At 43.8% G+C, this 8402-nt stretch overlaps 1 non-coding gene across 1 annotated transcript; it reads right to left on the bottom strand.

The window, feature by feature from the left end:
* Window positions 1–688: 688 nt before the first annotated feature.
* Window positions 689–794, bottom strand: LOC141593207 (small nucleolar RNA R71). The gene has a single exon (XR_012521310.1). It is a non-coding gene; the product is annotated as a small nucleolar RNA R71 (small nucleolar RNA).
* Between the last annotated feature and the right edge of the window lie 7608 nt (window positions 795–8402).

The raw sequence follows: 8402 nt of genomic DNA, 5'->3' as shown, positions 1-8402 counted from the left end.
TCATTGCCGGGGAAGCAATAGCCCTATCTGTTTCTGTTTTTCGTTTATTTTTATCCGTCTCAGGGAACTTTTATTCCTTGAGACAGCTCTCATTTATCTCTTTCAGTGTTGTGTATTCCCAGGTCAAACAGAACGGAGTTACTTTCAGCTGCTTCTGAGCCAGAGAGACTGTTTAGGCATAGACTCCGTCTGCAAATAGAACTTCGAAAGGAAGACTTGAGTACTTTCGAGCCCGAGCTACAGCATTTTCTATTTGCAGAAGATCAATCTTTAGTAGAATATAATCCCATTTCTGCCGACCAACCAATAAAGATGCCGAATATTGCAAGTCACTCGGAGCCTACAACATCCTCTATTCCTAAGGGTTTCAACCTCCAGACTGAGGACGACAACACCTTTGATATCCGTCCGTCCTACATTAATCTGGTGGAGAGGAACTTGTATAGGGGTGTGGCGGGTGAAGACCCAAGGAAGCACATGGAGGTCTTTACTGATTACTGCTCTACTATTCCCACTACAAAGGGAGTAACTCAAGACAAGATTAAGGAGGTGCTCTTTCCTTTTTCACTGACTGACTCAGCCCGCGAGTGGTTGACCAATTTGGACCGTGCAGCTGTTGGTATCACCAACTAGGAAACTCTCGCGCTTGCCTTCTATAAAAGATACTTCCCTCCTCAACGTACTAATCAGCTGAGGGCAAAGATTACTAGTTTCAAGCAGGCACCTGATGAGACTTTCTATGAGGCTTGGTGTCGTTTCAAGAGGTTGGTGAGGTCTCTTCCTCACCATGGTTTTGATCCGTGGTTTCTGTCCAATCAGTTCTACAATGGGTTGTACGATGAGCACAGAGCCATACTTGACGCCTCATCCAACAGAAAATTTCAAAAGAATACAGATGATGACAAGGGATGGGCCATTATAGAGGAGATGGCGACCCATTGTGCTGAATATGGGAACCCAAGGGATGGTATTCGAACAGTCAATTCAGTTGACAAGGCAGTTGTGGCTCAGCTGGAAGCCATGAATGCTAGGTTTGATAAATTTGAGCTGCAAAATGCTGGGGAGCCACAGACGATTCATATGCTGACTAGACAGGAAACTGTCATTTGTGAGAGATGTGGAGGAGATGACGGTCATACTGCTATTGATTGTCTTACTGAGAAAGAACAGGTCCTTACTTTTCAACAATACAGGCAAGGAGGGGGTTCTTATTACAACAATCAAGGGGCAGTCCATCCCAATTTGAGGTGAACAAGTCAAAATGTGCTCAATCCCATTACTCCACCACAGCAGCAGCAGCCATATGTCCCCCCTCATAAGCCTCAACAAGGCTTCCAAAAGCCTCATTCCTTTCCTCCACCAAATCAAGGTGCATCATCTTCAGGTGGGGTAAGTGAGCTAGGTGAGCCTAAGTCGATGTTGCAGTCGTTGACAAAGCAATGGCAATTAAGTGACCAACAAAAAGATGCATCCATCAAGTCACTTGAAACGCAAGTCGCTCAGTTAGCCGCAAACCAGTCCACAAGGAAACAATGTCATTTGTCGTCCTAAGCTGATAAGAATCCACATGAGATGGTGAATTTAATTAACTTGAGAAGTGGTCGTTCATATGAAGGACCGAAATTACCTATTGACGGGAGTATTTTAGACCCGAGGAAGGAAGTAAATGACGATGCACAGTCATTTGTTGCTGAAAACGAGCTGACCACAAAGAAGATACTCGATCGAATGGTTTCAGGGGGTCGATCGAGTAAAACTGATGATGAAAGGACTCGATCGAGTGGAAATTTTACTCGATCGAGTGAACAAGATAATGAAGAGGTCGATCGAGAGGTGCAAACCACTCGATCGAGTGATATTGCTGAAGAATCTGTTCGATCGAGTGGTAATTTTGCTCGATCGAACACTGCTGATATTGGAGACCTCGATCGAGAGCCTGCTAGTGCTCGATCGAGTGATATTTCACCAGGAAGAACTCGATCGAGAGGCAAAAAGTCTCGATCGAGTGATAAGGAGCTTGATCCAGCTGATACGTTGGAAGAGAGAAACAAAAGGCTCGAGATACCTATTACCGTGCCTTTCCCGAGGCGATTACAGAATACGAAGGCCAATCAACAGTTCGGTAAATTTGCCGAGCTCCTGAAAAGCTTACAGGTCACTGTTCCATTCGCCGAGTTGCTGACACATGTACCCTCTTATTTAAAATTTATGAAATAAATTTTATCACGTAAGAGGCATATTAATGATCATGAGACGGTAGCTTTGACCGAGGTAGGGACTGCCCTAGTTCAAAATAAGTTACCTCCTAAACAGTCACGCCTGAGTAGTTTCTCGATTCCTTGTCATATAGGTACCCATTTGATTGATAACGCGCTATGCGATCTTGGTGCTAGTGTGAGCGTCTTACCTCTGTCTCTTGCTAAGAGACTTGGTTTGACTAAATTTAATTGCACGAACATGACTGTACAAATGGCCGACCGTAGTATATCATGGCCGTTAGGTATCATAGAGGACATACCTGTTAAAATCGGGAGATTCTTTATTCCCGTTGACTTTGTAGTGCTAGATATTCCCGAGGACACTCATACCCCTATTATTTTAGGGAGACCATTTTTATTCACTGCTCGTGCAGTGATAGATGTCGGGGGTAAGACACTAACATTTCAGGTAGGAGACGAGGAATTAATTTTCCATCAGTCTAAGTCTCGAAGGGCTCCCATGCAAGCTTAACTTTGAAATACCCTTTCCTCTACTGACTCCCCTATTAACACTCCAGATGAAAATTTGGAATTTTGTGCTACCATTGTGACCTCTCCGCCTCACATTGAGAGCAAAAAGGAGGAGAATTCGTCTGTTTTCCTTGCTACAGGTACAGATGAAAAAGATGCAGGAGCTGTCAAAGGTCATTGTGCAATTAAAAACACTCAAATTGGGGATGACAACGTCAAAGCTGGTGAGAAAGAAAAAGGGACGAGAAAAATCCGTGCGTACGTGGACGTCAACTATTCTCCTCCTACTGGTTCAAACTCAAGCTCGTGGAGAATGAAGAGGACGGTTAATAATGCTGAAGGGACATCATCCAGTCAGAAGCCCTCCGCGGGGCTACTGAATTGTCTTGAGAATTGAGCGAGGAATACCCAGTATAACAATTTGTAAAAACTAATTTTAAATTTCCGTTGAATTTCTTTATTGCATTTTTTAGGACAATTAGAATTTAAGACATTTTTAGCATAGTTAGAAAGACTATAGGCTGCTATTTTTGTGATTTGGTATATTGGGATATGTTTGCGATTATTTTTATGCAGGTTTGGGGTAGTTTTAACGCATCTTAAGGACTTATATGAGCAAACGCACTCGATCGAGTACTTTTTGTACTCGATCGAGAGGATACTGCAGGAAAAGTGGTCGATCGAAGGCTTTGCAGTTGCTCGATCGAATTGGCTGAATAAGGGAGTTCTCGATCGAGTAGATTTTTACGCGATCGAGTAAATTGAAGCTGAAACTCCTCGATCGAGTAATTTAAAATCACTCGATCGAGTGAAAAGGATCTTTTCACGCAGGAAGTGTCTACTAAACTCTCTCCTTTTTCATTATTTCATTTCATTATTCATTCTAAACCCTTATTTGCGATAACACCTCCCAAATCCTCCATTTTTATTGCTCTTTTACCAAATCAAACACCTACAATCTATTCATTGCTAATTACTCGACATTTCCCCCTTTTCCCCTTTGATTATTGTTCGTTTTTGGGGTCAATTGAGGAGTTAGGGTTTGCGGTTTTTGGGTTCGAAAAATCGCCTTCTTTGCATCGTTTTTGTCGATTAATTGTTTCCTTGTAGGTCTCTTTTATCAAGTAAGTAATCCCTTTACTTCTTTATTGTTTAATTGCATTAACTTTCGCCTTTTATGAAGTAATTTGGGAATTAGGGTTTCGGGTATTTTAATTCAATCGAAATTTTCGATTAAAAATTGGGGCTTCTGTTTATATAGCTTCAATTGATGGTTGTTTCCCCTTATCTCATCGCCAATTAGCTGTTTGTTTTGAAATTTTTAGGCAAATAGCGAATTAGGGTTCCTGAAGTCGAAATTTTCGACTGTTTGGGGGAAATTTCACTGCCTAATCGGTTAATTGTTTACCCTTTTCCTTTCTTTACTTGATTAGGATGGACAGTAGTACAATGCCTTCTTCCAGTTCGTCTGTTAGTCCATCCTTGACTGAGACGGTGGTCCCTGCTGTCACCACTGTCTCCACTTCTGTTAGTACCGCAGCTGCTGTTCCTGTGTTCCTTGTTACCGCCGCTGGTACCGCCGTTACTGCTGCTAGCCCCGTCTCAGCTTCCACCTCTGTCACAGCCTCTGTTTTTACTAGCACTGCTGCTAGCCTGTCTTCCTCAAAGTCGGTCTTTGCTGCTTCTTCTGCTGCAGCTTCAGCTAGTACTTCAGGTACGGTGACCACCCCTGCCGCGCGGTCACCCGCAGTCACAGCTGCTTACCGGGCGGCTCTAGTTCCTCGTCCCGGCGGAGGATGGGCTTCTACTTCAGGTTCTAGAGGTCGGGGTCATGCACGAGCTACACCTGCTGCTGGCCGTTCTACTGGCCGTGTTACCATCCGATGGGACGACTCCCTCGACTCGCACCCCGACTACCCCCAGGTAATTTTTGTTAACGTTATTCATCGCACTAGATTTTATGCTTTAGTAGACTGTGATTTTCTCCCGACTCGCTTTTTGTGCCGTTCGTCACTTGAGAGGCTTGGTATCTACGAGCCGGTGTGTGAGATTTTGAGGGGTACGGGGATGGATGGACTTGTGACCATGAGTGCCTACACCTTCAGGGAGCTGACCCTTGAGTTTTTCAGCTCTTTTACCTTCTCCTCCGGGGCACACGAGGCTGACTCTACTTGTGCTTCTGTGTCTTTCCGGTTGTACAACCGGACTTTTTCTTTGACTTTGGAGGAGTTTGGTACTAGACTTGGCCTTTCCTTTACGGGCGCCACTGCCGCCCCTAGGAAGGTCCTCAGTCAGCTTTGGCGGACTTTGGCACAGACTACGTACGAGGAGCGACGTCTCGCTCAGGTCCACCTTCCCCATGCCGGTTACTTCCTGCGACTGATGGGAAGTACTATTTTTGGCCGTAAGGAGCCAAACAACGTGACTAACACCGAGCTTTCTATTCTGGGCGGGTACTTGAACATTGACAACGAGGGCCCCTTTTCCCTCAACATTGCTTACTTGACCGCCCAGTACTTCCAGTCTCAGGGGGAGAAGACCACGGGCATCATTGTCTGTGGTGGCATAGCCACCTTCCTTGCTCGTTCTCTCCTCCCTGCTTTACCTTGTGACTTACCGTACATACCGGGAGATAGGTTCCTGGACCGGGCATCTATGTTGTCCATGACTTGGCTGACTTCTGACTACCGGACTTGGAAGATTAGTGGTACCTTGTCCGTAGACCTTCCTTGCACCACCCTTCCTCGTCTCGTCCCCTTGCCCACTGTCGCACGGAGCATTCTACCACCATCGTTACCCATGTACCACCTACCTCTCCGACCACCTACTACCTTGCCCGCTTCTAGGAAGCGGCGTCGACCTGTGACCGGAGAGGGATCCACACCTCCTACGGGTGGCCAGACTTCCACGGCCACTCCTACCCCGATCCCTACTCCTACTACTACTACTCCAATTCCTGCGCCCGACCAGGCACAGCCGGTTCTTCCGGCTAATTTTGTTTCTCCTCCACCCTTTGAGGCGTCTGCGGTCATGGACCAAGGGCGCCGTGACGGTTTGTTGCTTGAGATTGCAGAGAGACAGGCTCGTATGGAGAGGGACATAGCTCTTACTTTGTTCCCTCTGTACGAGTATCACATGAGGCGACACCATCCCATTCCAGAGGGTTGGCCACACCCGTCCTTCTACCGGTACCCAGCTGAGGGGTACCCTGAGTCAGCTAGTGAGGAGGAGGAGGAGGAGGACGTAGCAGCAGCGGCAGCGAGAGCACAGGCTGAGCAGAGGAGGAGGAGAGAGCAGGAGAAGGACCCGGACTTCACGGTGACGGTGGAGGACTAGACAGAGGAGGCTGACGAATAGCTACTGGTCTACTCACTTCCCCAGTTTTCAGGCTGGTTTGGGGAAGTTCGTGTTTTGTATGTATATTCTTGCCCTTTTATTTTCTTTTGTCTCCTTTTTATTTTATTGTTTTCATTCATTTATTGGTTGTATATTCCCGTTTCTATGTATATATCTGCTGGTGTATGCTGGAGGACAACGAGGGCGTTGTCCGTTTTGGTTTGGGGAGGGTAATGCATCCTTTTGAGTCTGCATTTGATTTGCATTCACGTTTCTATTTTCAGCTTGCATTGTATTTATTTATTTCATAAAATCACAAAATCCAAAAATCCAAAAAACTTAGAAAATTTCAAAAAATTAATAAAATATTCACGTTTATTTTTGCATATAGGTTGAGTCGGAACGATAGATTTCCGTGATGATATTGCACTTTAACTTGTCATTTTATATGAGCCTTGCACTTTTATTGACGATTATTAGCTAAGTCTTACGCATAATCTACGAGTTTTTGTTCAAATATAGCTGACTGTTTAGACTTGACCTGATAAATTGGCAACCTACTTATAATTTCTGAGATTTAGAGCCTTATAACTGGTGACATTCATGACCGGTTTACATAGGAATTGAGAGTAGTACTCCTTGCATAGCATGTTCATCATTTTTGCACTTTTATGACATTCGATTTCTTGTCAAATGCATGCATTCGGGTTTGTGGTCGGTGTCACATGCAGGAAGGTGCTTGCAAATTTCCCTTTTCTTACATTTTTCACCCACTTAGCTCCACCTAAGCTAAATTTAGCCTTTTTGACCAATTAGCTACATCCAAAACTGAGCCTGCCTAGTCAAGCTAGTTTAGTATGTCTTTTGTGGTATGCTTTTCCGTCTGAAGTTTGGCCTGTGTGTATTTTGATTGGAGTTGGTGGACAATGAAGGAAGGGAGAATGAGAAAAAAGAAGAATAGGAAAAAGAAATTGAAAAAAAAAGAAAGGAAAAACGTGAAAAGGAAAAAAATTGAAAAAGTGCTTCACGTAAGTCTGAGAAGAAGATAGAAAAGAAAAAATTATTTGATTTGTATTGTTTGTTTAATTAAAACGGTGTTAACAAAAGGGAAGTTTGTGACCGTCTCACTCCTTGTTCTTATTCATATATTTTTGAGGAGATAATGTATTTGGATGGTGAGTTGTGTGCCAAATGAAGGGCACTAGTGGTTATTTTCCCAGTCAGTTGAGATTCGGACGGTCTTATATGGTCCGTTTATGAACTAGCTTGGCGTTTTTACCTCCACATTTCCATAATTTATTTTGCTTTTTCTCACCTGAACCTCACCTTCCTATACTATTTGTAAGCCCACAGCTGTGACGGACATTGTTGGTTGGAATGTGTGCATAAGTACTCGAATCGTCTTTCATTTTTGTTGCATGCATGCTATGTAGTTCGCAGTTTAGGTGAGTGACTGTTTCTCTTTCTCTCGTTTACATAATAATTCACCCTTTGCTTCATGAGAGAAGAGTGACCACGTGAGAGTCCGATTTTGTTGGTCTTGCAAGGTCGATAAGTCAGCTTTATTTCTGAACATCTTATAACTCGTTTGCGTATTGATTCACTGTGAATGTCAGAATCGTTGATTTTTGTTGCATTAAATTGGTTCAAGTAGACAAGTTATAGCTAGCTCTGAATTATCATTTCCGTTCCATTAGTTTGCATTTAGTTTACTCAAGGACGAGTAAAGGTTCGGTTTTGGGAGATTGGATACGTGCATTTTATATAGTCTTTTTAGCCTATTTTTGCACGTATTTCCATGTACTTTTGTACCGTTTTATATTGCATTATGCCCCGAAATGGCTACTTTGGTTCGTTTGGTCTGTTTTATAGGCATGAACCTGAAAGTAGTGGAATCGTACTCTTTTCGTCCTGTTTTGCATGCATTTTGAGGAGACGGGATCTTTAGAGCGAGAGCACTGCATTGGGATGCGTGAAGGAATGGTCAACGAAGCCGTCAGCAACGAGTTGAAACTGTTTTGAAGGAAGAACACTCGATCGAAGGCTTTTCTTGGTCGATCGAGTGGTTTCACGTGCTGAGGAGGTCGATCGAGTACTTTATTGTACTCGATCGAAATGCTAGAAATCAAGTTTACTCGATCGAGTAATATTTCTTCTCGATCGAGTGGTTTGCTTGCTGAAGTCCTCGATCGAGCTGTCTCAAACTGCTCGATCGAGTGGATTAGTGTTTCACGGGCCTTAATTAACCCGTGTTACTTATTTTTAGTTATGGACTTCGCTATTTTTTATTTAAGCGCTTAGTAATTAGGTCATTAGCACTTCTTATCTAACGTTTTT

The sequence above is a fragment of the Silene latifolia genome, chromosome 7 (genome assembly GCF_048544455.1).
Source record: "Silene latifolia isolate original U9 population chromosome 7, ASM4854445v1, whole genome shotgun sequence".
In the NCBI taxonomy this organism is placed as follows: domain Eukaryota; kingdom Viridiplantae; phylum Streptophyta; class Magnoliopsida; order Caryophyllales; family Caryophyllaceae; genus Silene; species Silene latifolia.
This window is presented reverse-complemented; position numbering and strand designations above follow the sequence as displayed.